Source organism: Syngnathus scovelli, unplaced genomic scaffold (assembly GCF_024217435.2).
Source record: "Syngnathus scovelli strain Florida unplaced genomic scaffold, RoL_Ssco_1.2 HiC_scaffold_30, whole genome shotgun sequence".
Taxonomy (NCBI): Eukaryota; Metazoa; Chordata; class Actinopteri; order Syngnathiformes; family Syngnathidae; genus Syngnathus; species Syngnathus scovelli.
In genome coordinates this window covers 1,115,460-1,128,093 of record NW_026061392.1, presented here as the reverse complement: position 1 = coordinate 1,128,093, position 12,634 = coordinate 1,115,460, and the positions used below count along the sequence as shown (strand labels likewise).

The following is a 12,634-nucleotide window of genomic DNA, read 5'->3' as shown; positions in this document are numbered from 1 at the left end:
ACTTCTGCTGTTGCCTTTGCAAGAACAGTTCAGATATGCGTTATCACGAATTTACACGATATTCAGGTGTGTTCAGCCATCCGTGGGCGGGGGGGCGGGGGGGGGGGGGGTAGCGGGGCGGGGGCGGGGCAATGACATACCAGCTCTGCCGAACCCCTGAAGCCGACTCACCTAACCCCTAGGGTTCGATCGAACCCAGGTTAAGAACCACTGCTCTAAGGTCTGACGAGACAAAGGCAGTCTACCCTATGATCCCTGGAAAAAGGGAGATGTGGTATTATCGTATGTTGAAACTATAATATTCTATAGTTTGTTATTGGAGGTCTCAAATAATGTTGACAGTTGGGGGCTCTGTGGTGCGCCAGGGGCATTGTACTGCTATGTAAGACATGAGTGGGGAGAAAATAAAAAGTTGCTGAATAAAGAAGTTGCATTCGTGTTCATCTCTACTCCGTATAAACACAACAGTCGTGGACTGCGTTCGCGCTCTCCCCTGGTCTTTCTGATTAAAACAAAAATCACACGCAGTCGTACGTACATGGAGTTTAGGTCTGCGGTGCTGTGACACACTGAATGCTTTTGAGCATGTTATTAACTGTACTATGGAACTGTGCATTTGCTTGCTAAACTGTATTAACCAAATTAGTCAATGCAAAATAATATGGAATTACCACGTTCCTGACTCGTCATATGATATGAACGTATCAAAACCTTTTTGTCGGCTGTAGGTCTGTCTTTTTAAGAATACGCCCGATTGTTGTTCCTCATACATCTCAGTATAGATTTCTAGAAAACAACATTTACTTTCTAAAGTAAATTGACAGATTTATATTCAAATGTCAAATATCGAACGCCACCATCACAGTGGAGGTAAATTACACTCCAAACCATGCCAGCAACGAGAAAAGCCTCAATTATTTGCGACACGAGAGATATAGAGCACTTCTGAAATTTGAGAAATCATTTGAGAAATTACGATCGTATTTTGTTTCCCGATTTGAATAAAGTTATGAAATCACACGTTTTCAAATAAAACACAGAGATGGGATCATTTCCCATTCTCTCATACCAAAAGTACACGTACCAAGACATACAACTGTTTTTACCTTCAATACTCATAATAGACGCCCAATCGATAGGTGACGCTGTTTGAAAGAAGGTTTGATCAGGTACCTACAATCCTGTGCGCCAAAGATGTTTAAAGTAAAAAAGACATTAATGAAAACAAAATACTTGTTTAAACCTTCTATTTAGGTTGAGTCCTTGTAAGTATAGTAAATCTATCAACGTCTATTGTTTGTATTAGAAGGACTGGTTGCTACAATTTGAGTGTGAGACCGCCTGTGAATTTGGTGAGACCAGCAGTGACGTGGCCCGTTTTGACCCAGATTATCAGATCTCTCTTTCTTTTCAGATGGAATAAATCTTTCGCCTTTTACTAAAGATTTCCGTGGGGAGGAACAATAAGAGTCTATCTCTACCCATTCTCACCAACGGTTTGTTAGAATAGGCCTCTTTGGCACCACTTTTATGGTTAAAATTCTCTCTTCTATGATCAGCTCTCTTAATCCCTCAAACCCAAGAACCGAGACTACACTTGATTTTAGCCAAAAGGCCGAGAAGCGATGGAGTATGCGAGTGACGGACTCACTTACAGGCTTCCCCGTCTACCCATTCTCAGCAACGGTTTGTTAGAATAGGCCTCTTTGGCACATGTGATTAGCTGGGTAGCTTGAGCTATGCCGTTATATCGCTGCAACCCTTCTCTTGCTTTATTAGCTTTCTCTTCTCTATGACACCCTTTGCACATATGTAGAAGTCGCTCTCAGTTAAGACTACAAGGTCACACGTCATCACACAGGCTAGGCAGAGTCGCCTCCTTGCAGAAAGGCGGCCCAGAGTAGTATAAGAGCAGGAACCTTGGCGCTGGGAGAGGGACCTTCTTTCGCATCTCGCAGAAAGGGCTCCACAGCTGTGCATCGATCATTCTGGCATACATCAAATAGTTAAACTGTGAAGGCTGCCTCTTGGTAATTGCTGTTAGCATATCGAGCATTAAAGATAAAGAACTGGGATCAAACCTAACAGGTTACAGTACGGAACAGAGTGCTGCTCTTCTGGGCACTAATAAATCGGCAAACTTGTCTGATGACTTATTTGTTCACTCTTCTTCACCCGCAGTAATAAATATAGTTCACGAGGCATATATGCTTCCCCTTTCAGCAGTCTCTATCCAAATACACAGTGTAGATACCTATTAAAATGGTAGACCCGATGAACATGAAAGGCAAAGATGGATAATTCGCCAAGAACTTTCCAGGGTCATCATATGTACAACGGCTGCACCGAAAGAGTTGGGCCAGAATAGAGCGGAACTCATGCAGAAGTGCATGAACACCACCTTGCTGAAAGAATAAAACCAACACAATGCATGAATTCACGACAAATGACATACCACCAAATCGGTGTGACTTCTGCTATTGCCTTTGCGAGACCAGTTCAGATATGCTTTATCACGAATTTATAAATCTGGTGTGTTCGGACCTCCGCAGTGGAGGCTCTGCTGAACCCCTGAGACCGACTCACCGAACCCCTAGAGTTTGACCAAATCCAGGTTAAGAACCACTGGTTTAGAGGCAGTTATTTCTGTCACGTGCTGGTGCCACCTGCGACGGGACCACGCCCCCCTGTCAGTGGGATCACCGTCACCTGCCACGGGTTCATGGACAGCGCTATATCAGCGCTGCCAGCGCAGACCCGAGTGCCAGTCTGTCCCTTGATGCTGCTTCGCTCATCATTCCCGGAGAGAATTGACTCACTTGACTACTCGAAACCCTCGCAGAATCGTTGTCCTCTCCAGCCCGATCGCCGCTCCAGCGCCAGCTGTTCCCATCATCCCCTTCAAATAAAGTCCGTCGTTACGCACTTGGCTGTACTGTCCGATCCTTAACAATTTCTGCAAAAGGAGGATCTACTAAATATTGCTGTCATTTTTCTGTTGGAGTTTCCAAATGTATGCACCTGCCTACTTTTGTTTAAATAATGATTGCACCCTGTCTGCAAATCCTATAAACTTCATTTCACTTCTCAAATATCTGTGTTGATCACTGCCATCATCCGCCATGCATGGATTCGGGCCATCTGATTGGTTCCTTTGCCCCCCCATACACACAGGAATTGGTTAGGACTTGATTAGTAAATGCTAGGAATCGTTTTGCCTGTCTGTTCAGAGCAAGAAACAAGCCACTAGCCCCACGGGAAGTTGTCATTTTTTGTAAGCTTGTGTGTATGTAAATTTGTCATGGTCCAACGTAAGACTGTTTAGGGTGAATAAAAAATAACTGCAACAAGTTTATTCTGCTATTAACCAGATTCAAACTGGGGTTGCAGCCGCCTCATTGCTATATTATGGCCAATATGCAGTTGCATGTTTAGGGTCTTTTCTCTAGGAACTTCAGCCACGACACCCAGGCAGACCATGAAAGAATGTCGATGTTAAAATGTTGGTTGAACTATCCAATAACTACGCAGATCCGATGATTCCTAAGACTTGAGATCAGACAAAATTGGAAAGACTATTTTTTGATGGTGTCTGTGAGTTACTTCAACCCAAAAGTTCACATAAATTACACATAGCTAATGTTGACCACAAAATGGTATGTGAGCTGGCCAGGAGTCCTGGAATCTTTTGATTTGTAGACAGATGCGTTATCCATTGCTCCACGAGCCCCACAGGAATATGTGGCTTATAAACTTGTGTGTAACACTTTTGCAAAAATGAAAAACAAAAAAAAAATGGGTGACATTATTTGAATATGCCATGATGCTTTATCCATTGCGCCATTCGCCCTACAAGTTAAGGCTATCGACCGCAAACGTGAGGAAAATCGTCATTGTCCAAAAGATGGCTGTTCAGCAATAGTGAGCAAGGGACAAATTCCACATAGTTATTTGAGTATGCCATGACCCTGATTCGAACCAGGGTTGCTGCAGCCACAACACCGAGTACTAACCACTATATGATCATGGCCAATATGCGCAACTTATTTAACGCTACTGCATACAGGCCATGATCGTGTAGTGGTTAATGGTTGTGTTCCATTCGAATCCGGGTTATGGTATAATCAAATTACTTTGATGAATTTGTCTGCTGGTCACTGTTGCTAAGCAGCCTTCCTTTGGACAATGACAGTTTTCCACACAAGTTTACAGTCGATACAGTCTTGTAGGGTGAGTGGCGCAATGGATGACACATGACGGCAGATTCAAGTGATGAGAATCGAAACAACAGATTCAAGAGACCCAAGGTAAATGAACACAACCCGTTTCGTTTCAATTGACAGCCCATGTGACATGCACCTCAGATGAAATGGGGCTAGTTGATCAACAGCAATGTTTTAACAAAGGGATCATCTGGGAGTTAAACCCCAGACCTCTCACACCCAAAGCAAGATTCATACCCCTAGACCACTGGTGTCAAACTCGAGGCCCGGGGCCAGTTATGGCCCACCGTATCATTTTCTGTGGCCCGCAACGACAAATTGTGCATTAAATCTATGTCATACTAACATTGCAAATTGTCGGAACTTTTAAGAATCTTCTTAAAATTATTTTTGAAATATGTGAAAAGTTTCCACGAGTCTGATTTGAAAAAGCAATTATTTGTCAGTTTGTTTTGTAGCTTATACTGTATATAATATGAGGCGTTTATTTATTTGGGTTGACAGTCATAATGGCCCATCGAGGGAAACTTTGACTACAATGTGGCCCGCGACAAAAATGAGTTTGACACCCCTGCCCTAGACCAACGAGCCTCAAAGAAAGCTTGCAGACCATGGTACATTCTGTGTAACATTGGCCTGTCATATGAGAAAGGACTCATATGTGAGGTTGCTGTTTGTGGACTTCAGCTCTGCCTTCAACACCATTGTGCCGCAGCGACTCATCTGCAAACTCGATGAGCTGGGCCTCAGTACCTCCCTCTGCAACTGGATACTGGACTTCCTCTGTCAGAGGCCTCAGGTGGTGCGTGTTGGCGACAAAATCTCCGCCAGCATCACGCTGAGCACGGGGGCCCCCCAGGGCTGCGTGCTCAGTCCATTGCTCTTCACCCTGCTGACGCATGACTGCACTGCGACCTACAGCGACAACCACATAGTGAAGTTTGCTGACGACACGACTCTGGTGGGTCTCATCACGAAAGGCGACGAGACTCGGTACAGGTCGGAAGTTGACCTTCTGACCACGTGGTGCAGGGACAACAACCTCCTGCTGAACGTCAATAAGACCAAGGAAATCATTGTTGACTTCCGGAAGGGTCACACAACACACCTGCCGCTGATCATCGACGGTGCTGTGGTGGAGAGGGTGAGCTGCACCAAGTTCCTGGGGGTGCACATCAGTGAGGACCTCTCCTGGTCCGCAAACACCTCGTCACTGGCAAAGAAAGCTCAGCGCCGCCTGTACTTCCTGCGGAAGCTCAGGCGTGCATGTGCTCCTCAGGCAGTCCTGTCTACATTCTACCATGGCACCATTGAGAGCGTCCTCACCAGTTGCATCGCTGTCTGGGGTGGTAACTGCACTGAACAGAACTTGAAGGCCCTGCAGCGCATAGTGAATACGGCTGGTAAGACTATTGGTGCTTCGCTCCCCTCCCTGAAGGACATTTACACCTCCCATCTCGCCCGCAAGGCAACCTCGATTGCCAGAGATGTGAGTCACCCGGCTCACTCTTTGTTTGACCTTCTGCCCTCTGGGAAGAGGTACAGGAGCCTGCGCTCCCGCACCACCAGACTCGCCAACAGCTTCTTTCTCCAGGCTGTTAGGGCCCTGAACTCGCTACCCCCTTCTGCGTAGCGTGCGGCACTGTTGCGCTATTTTCGGGAATGTCTGCTGTACGCGCACTTGCTCCTTTTTTTTCTGCTCCTCTTATTTATTTATTTATTTATTTATTTATTTATTTATTTATTTATTTATTTATTTATTTATTTATTATTGTTGTGTTATTTATTCATTATTTATTCAGCACGCTTTTGTTATACTTGTTTACTTGTTTGTCTGTTGTGAGCCATGTCTTGTCACCGTGGGATAGGGGGGAACGAAATTTCGGTTTCTTTGTGTGTCTTTGGCATGTGGAGAAATTGACAATAAAGCTGACTTTGACTTTGACTTTGACTCCACACAACGATAGACAACAGTGTTTCAAAGAAGAGCTCGTCCGGGAGTTTAACCCGGGCAATCAAAGAACCCTAGGCGAGAATCATTCCCCTGCACCAATGAGCCCCATAGTAGACCAGCTGACCCCATTACATTCCAGCAGAATTTCAAAGATTCTCCCAGAAGGTAAACTTAAAAACACATGGAAGAACACACACAGGTGAAAAAAATGTTTCCTGCTCAGCTTGTGGCCAAAGATTCTCAGAGAAAGGAAGCTTGAAAAGACACACAACAACCCACACTGGTAAGAACCCTTTTTCCTGCTCAGTTTGTGGCCAAAGATTCTCTCAGAAGGTAAATTTAGAAACACATGTAAGAACACACACAGGTGAAAAGCCTTTTTCTTACTCAGTTTGTGGCCAAAGATTCTCAGAGATGGGAAACTTCAAAAGACACACAAGAACCCACACTGGTGAGAAAAACCTTTTGCCTGCTCAGTTTGTGGTCAAAGATTCTCAGGGAAGCGACAGTTCAAAACACATACACAGGTAAGAACCCTCTTTCCTGTTTAGTTTGTGGCAAATATTCTCTCAAAGCAAGCCTTCGACAAGGATGGGATTTGAACCCATGCGTGCAGAGCACAACGAATTAGCAATCCATCGCCTTAACCTCTCGGCCACCTCGTCTTGTGTTGATAAGTCATGTTACGTATGTTGTGCCAAGATACTTTGGATGTGAATGTGAAACCGACGAGGATGTGATATGAAATGATGAGTGGAGAGCACAATGGAGTAGCAACCCATCGCCTAAATATTTCAGCGATCGCATCTCATGCATGAGTTGAATAGGCGACGTGATATGGTATGTACGGTGTAGTATAAGCCGCAAGGTAAAATGATACGATACTTTAGATGTGTAACGAAGAAAAGGTAAGCCACAAAATAAGTGACACTGTAAACAAAGCAAAACGTTTTTTCAATGTTGTCTCACCCCAAATCTTTGGGATCATCGGATCTGCACAGTTGGATAGTTCCACCGACATTTTAACATCAACATTCTTTCATGGGTGTCTTGGCTGAAGATCCTAAAGAAAAGACCCTAAACTTATTGTATGCGATTGCATATTGGTCATGATCGTATAGTGTTGTGGCCGTAGCATCACCGGAACGAATCTGGGTCATGGCGTCAGTAAATTACCTTGCTGAATTTGTCCGTTGTTCACTGTTGCCAAACAGCCTTCTGTTGAACGCAGGCTTCCAGACATTACGTCCACCTATGTTTTAACATCAACTTTATTTCATAAAGTTCTTCCAAATTCATCTTGGTGAAACTCCCTCCCTCAGGTGTTCCCATCTTTTTTTAGGCCTGGCTGCCACGAGGCAGCGGTAGAAACAAAATATGACCCTGAAAGGGCACGCCCAAACCGGCTATGATATTAATCAGAATTCGTTCATCACTAAAATGCAGTCCTCAGGTCCATGTCATATTCGCTACCAATCGGAATGTAACGGACAGATTTATATTCAAATGTCAAATCTCGAACGCCACCGTCGCAGTGGAGGTGAATTACACTCCAAATTCACCTCCACTGCAACGACAAAAGCCTCAATTATTTGCGACACGAGAGATATAGAGCACTTCTGAAATTTGAGAAATCATTTGAGAAATTACGATCGTATTTTCTTTCCCGATTTGTGTCGTTATGAAATCACATGTTTTCAAATAAAACACAGATATGGGATCATTTCCCATTCTCTGATATCAAAAGTACACGTACCAAGACATACAACTGTTTTTACCTTCAATACTCAAAATAGACGCCCAATCGCTGTTTGAAAGAATGTGTTCGATCAGGTACCTACAATCCTGTGCGCCAACAATGTTTTAAGTAAAAAAGACATTAATGAACACAAAATACTCGTTCGTTTAAACCTTCTATTTAGGTTGAGGCCTTCTAAGTATAGTAAATCTATGAACGTCTATTGTTTATATTAGAAGGAATGGTTGCTGCAATTTGAGTGTGAGACCGCCTGTGAATTTGGTGAGACCAGCAGTGGGGTGGCCCGTTTTCACCCAGATTATCAGCTCATTCTTTTTTCTCTTCAGATCGAATAAATCGTTCGCCTTTTACTAAAGATTTCCGTGGGGAGGAACAATAAGAGTCTATCTCTAGCCATTCTCACCAACGGTTTGTTAGAATAGGCCTCTTTGGCACATGTGTTTAGCTGGGTAGCTTGAGCTATGCCGTTATATCGCTGCAACCCTTCTCTTGCTTTATTAGCTTTCTCTTCTCTATGACACCCTTTGCACATATGTAGAATTCGCTCTCAGTTAAGACGACAAGGTCACACGTTATCATACAGATTAGGCAGAGTCGCCTCCTTGCAGGAAGGCGGCCCAGAGTAGTATAAGAGCAGGAACCTTGGCGCTGAGAGAGGGACCTTCTTTCGCATCTGGCAGAAAGGGCTCCACAGCTGTGCATCGATCATTCTGGCATACATTAAAGAGTTAAACTGTGAAGGCTGCCTCTTGGTAATTGCTGTTAGCATATCGAGCATTAAAGATAAAGAACCGGGAACAAACCTAGCAGGTTACAGTACGGAACAGAGTGCTGCTCTTCTGGGCACTAATAAATCGGCAAGCTTGTCTGCTGACTTATTTGTTCACTCTTCTTCACCCGCAGTAATGCATGTAGTTCACGAGGCATATATGTGTCCCCTTTCAGCAGTCTCTATCCAAATACACAGTGTAGGTACCTATTAAAAGGGTAGTCCCGATGAACATGAAAGGCAAAGATTGATCATTCGCAAAGAACTTTCCATGGTCATCATATGTACGAAAGAGTTGGGCCAGAAGACTAGAGCGGAACTTATGCAGAAGTGCATGGACACCACCTTGTTGAAAGAATAAAACCAACACAATGCATGAATTCACGACAAATGATATACCAGCAAATCAGTAGTACTTCTGCTGTTGCCTTTGCGAGACCAGTTCAGATATGCGTTATCACGAATTTATAAATCAGGTGTGTTCGGACCTCCGCAGTGGAGGGAGGCTCTGCTAAACCCCTGAGACCGACTCACCGAACCCCTAGAGTTTGACCGAATCCAGGTTAAGAACCACTGGTTCAGAGGCTGTTATTTCTGCAAAAGGAGGAACTACTAAATATTGATGTCATTTTTCTGTTGGGGTTTCCAAATGTATGCGCCTGCCTACTTTTGTTTAAATAATGATTGTACACTGTCTGCAAATCCTATAAACTTCATTTCAATTCTCAAATATCACTGTGTTGATCACTGCCGTCATCGGCCATGCATGGATTCGGGCCATCTGATTGGTTCCTTTGCCCCCCCCCCCCCCCCCCCCCCCCCCATACACACACAGGAATTGGTTAGGACTTAATTAGTAAGTGTTAGGAATCGTTTTGGCTGTCCGTTCAGAGCAAGGAACGAGCCACTAGCCCCACGGGAAGTTGTCATTTTCTGTAAGCTTGCGTGTATGTAAATTTGTCATGGTCCAACGTAAGACTGTTGAGGGTGAATAAAAAATAACTGCAACAAGTTCATTCGGCTATTAACCAGATTCAAACTGGGGTTGCAGCCGCCTCAATGCTATATTATGGCCAACATGCAGTTGCATGTTTAGGGTCTTTTCTCTAGGATCTTCAGCCACGACACTCAAGCAGACCATGAAAGATTGTTGATGTTAAAATGTTGGTGGAACTATCCAATAACTACGCAGATCCGAAGATCCCTAAGTCTCGAGATGAGACAAAATTGGAAAGACTATTGGTTGACAGTGTCTGTGAGTTACTTCAACCCAATAGTTCACAGAAATTACACATAGCTAATGTTGACCACAAAATGGCATGTGAGCTGGCCAGGAGTCCTGGAATCTTCTGATCTGTAGACAGATGCGTTCGTTATCCATTGCTCCACGAGCCCCACGGGAATATGTGGCTTGTAAGCTTTTGCAAAAAATGAAAATAAAAATAAAAAATGGGTGACATTATTTGAATACGCCATGATGCTTTATCCATTGCGCCACTCGCCCTACAAGTTAAGGCTATCGACTGCAAACGTGTGGAAAATCGTCATTGTCCAAAAGATGGCTGTTTAGCAATAGTAAGAAAGGGACAAATTCCACACAGTAATTGGAGTGTGCCATGACTCGGATTCGAACCGGGGTTGCTGCGGCCACAACGCAGAGTACTAACCACTATACGATCATGGCCAACATGTGCATCTTATTAACGCTACTGCGTACAGGCCATGATCGTGTAGTGGTTAATGTTCGATTCGAATCCGGGTTATGGTATAATCAAATGACCTTGTTGAATTTGTCTGCTGGTCACTGTTGCTAAACAGCCTTCCTTTGGACAATGACAGTTTTCCACACAAGTTTACAGTCGATACAGTCTTGTAGGGTGAGTGGCGCAATGGATGACACATGACGGCAGATGTTAGAGATTTGCTTACTCCAACTTATTTTGCAAGAACCACAAGGAGACAGGCAAGTTCTTTTAGACACCTGCAGGTGGAGAGTTCACTCGCTACAGGAATGAAGTCTAAAAGTCTCCTCCCTGCAAGGGCATATTTATTAGGAGGAACAGAGTGGGGGTGGGAGTGGACAGGTTTGGTGAACCCCCGGCCTCTGATAAGATCAGAGCAGGGGGTGTTTTACACTATTGTGGGAAACAGACTCTGCATTGTGAGGGCCAGACGTGATTGATTTAATTATTACATTGTGAGGGCCAGACAGGATTGATTTAATCATTACAGTCTACATTCCAACATAATCCTATGATAAAGATAACCTGGAAAACCCTAACATCTCCCTCCTGTTTTATCATATGATTATGCTACCCCAAACAACAAAGACAAGTAAGAAAAAAACACATATATATGTATAATGAAGAAAGAAGAATAGGAAAAATAAAAACAACAAACAATGATAGCAACACTTTCCAGTGAAGATGAGGCATTACCTTAATACCCCAGATCAAACTTATTGTGTAAGCGAAAAACCTGCTGGCCAGATGTTATTAGCAGGAAAATTCTTACACGGTCCCTTTGCCTAAGACGACCAGAATGCTATCAATAAAAAACAAAAACACAGAAACAGTACATCATTGTATCCATCACTTGCGAAGCATTTTCGATGGTCAAATCATCAAGTTTCTGTAAAACATGCTCAACAGAACAGCATCTACGCAATCCACGTCTCATTATCATTATCACGTCTGTCACGTCTAAGAAGTTGTATATGTGCTCGTGTTTTCGTCAGCTGATGATGTTCTAGTCTGTAGGTGAGGTCTGTCACACACACTGGCGCACACACTCTTGTCCAGTTGGCAGGCAGCATCGGACAACTCCTGTGACCACAAAACCATGATCCGTACTGAACAGGCACGTGCACTCATAGGATGCAGGTGGGGCAGTGCCTCTGAACTTCTGGCTGAAGTAGGTCCCGTCCGATGGTGCAGCCATGTTGGTAGTAGAGCCCTTACACCTTGAAAACAGCTCTCTCATCCTGGCACACAGCGGTGATGTCCAAAGCTCCCATCCAGTTTCCTCCTGGAGAGCAGTCGTCGTTAATGCATTTGTGGGTCCTGCAACCTTGGGTGCAACATGTGTAGTCAGCAAGACTTGGAATGGTCCCTCCCGTCGTGGCTGGCCCAGTTCCTTCCTTTGATGACCTCGATGTAGACCCAGTCTACTGGATTTATGGGGTTGTCGACCTGTGAGGAGGAAAGATCAAGCGGCAGTAAATTTGTCTTTGACACAGTTTGAGCGTCCTGATCATATAATCTGCCAAGGACTGCTCTTCATCTGTTGTTTGCAACTCTCGTAGTCAATTGTAGTGCCCATTTAACTGGCAAATAGGAATGTTTGCGGGAAGAGTTTGAACACTTCCTAATGATTCCCTTTAACCAAAAACTATTTATGACAGGGGCGTTCCCATTTATTGCCTCCTGGTTTAAAAGAGATTGTCTTATCCATGCCTTCTTTGTCCTCACACGCTCGCACCCACACAGGGTGTGAACACACACACACACACACACACACACACACACACACACACACACACACACACACACACACACGCGCACCCACGCAGACAAAGAGATTCTAATCCATCTCTCATGTAGCTTCTCTTGATAGAATCTCCTGTTGGTAACTGTATAGCAGACGTTTTAGCATATAATCCCATACTCTGCTCTCTCACTTCTACTTTTTCATGTCGGTGCAGTCGTAGGTGGCCCCTATTGCAGTCATTGTCTTGTTAACTGTCGCCTTGTGACTCCTATGCATGACTGTGTGAATGTCAAAAATTGAACGTACCTAACTTTCTGACCATCCAACCTCCACTGTGGTATAAAAACCCTTACTATTGTATTGAGTAGGTACATTGAGCAACCTAGCTTCCTCCTGACTGCCAAATGTCCTGTTCTAAAATTTATATAACTCGACCTCTA

At 44.2% G+C, this 12,634-nt stretch overlaps 2 non-coding genes across 2 annotated transcripts; both read left to right on the top strand.

The window, feature by feature from the left end:
• The first annotated feature begins 1,396 nt into the window (after window positions 1-1,396).
• On the top strand, window positions 1,397-1,506 carry LOC125966047 (U5 spliceosomal RNA). Its single transcript, XR_007480026.1, has one exon. It is a non-coding gene; the product is annotated as a U5 spliceosomal RNA (small nuclear RNA).
• Window positions 1,507-8,242: 6,736 nt separating this feature from the next.
• Window positions 8,243-8,354, top strand: LOC125966057 (U5 spliceosomal RNA). The gene has a single exon (XR_007480035.1). It is a non-coding gene; the product is annotated as a U5 spliceosomal RNA (small nuclear RNA).
• The last annotated feature ends 4,280 nt before the right edge of the window (window positions 8,355-12,634 follow it).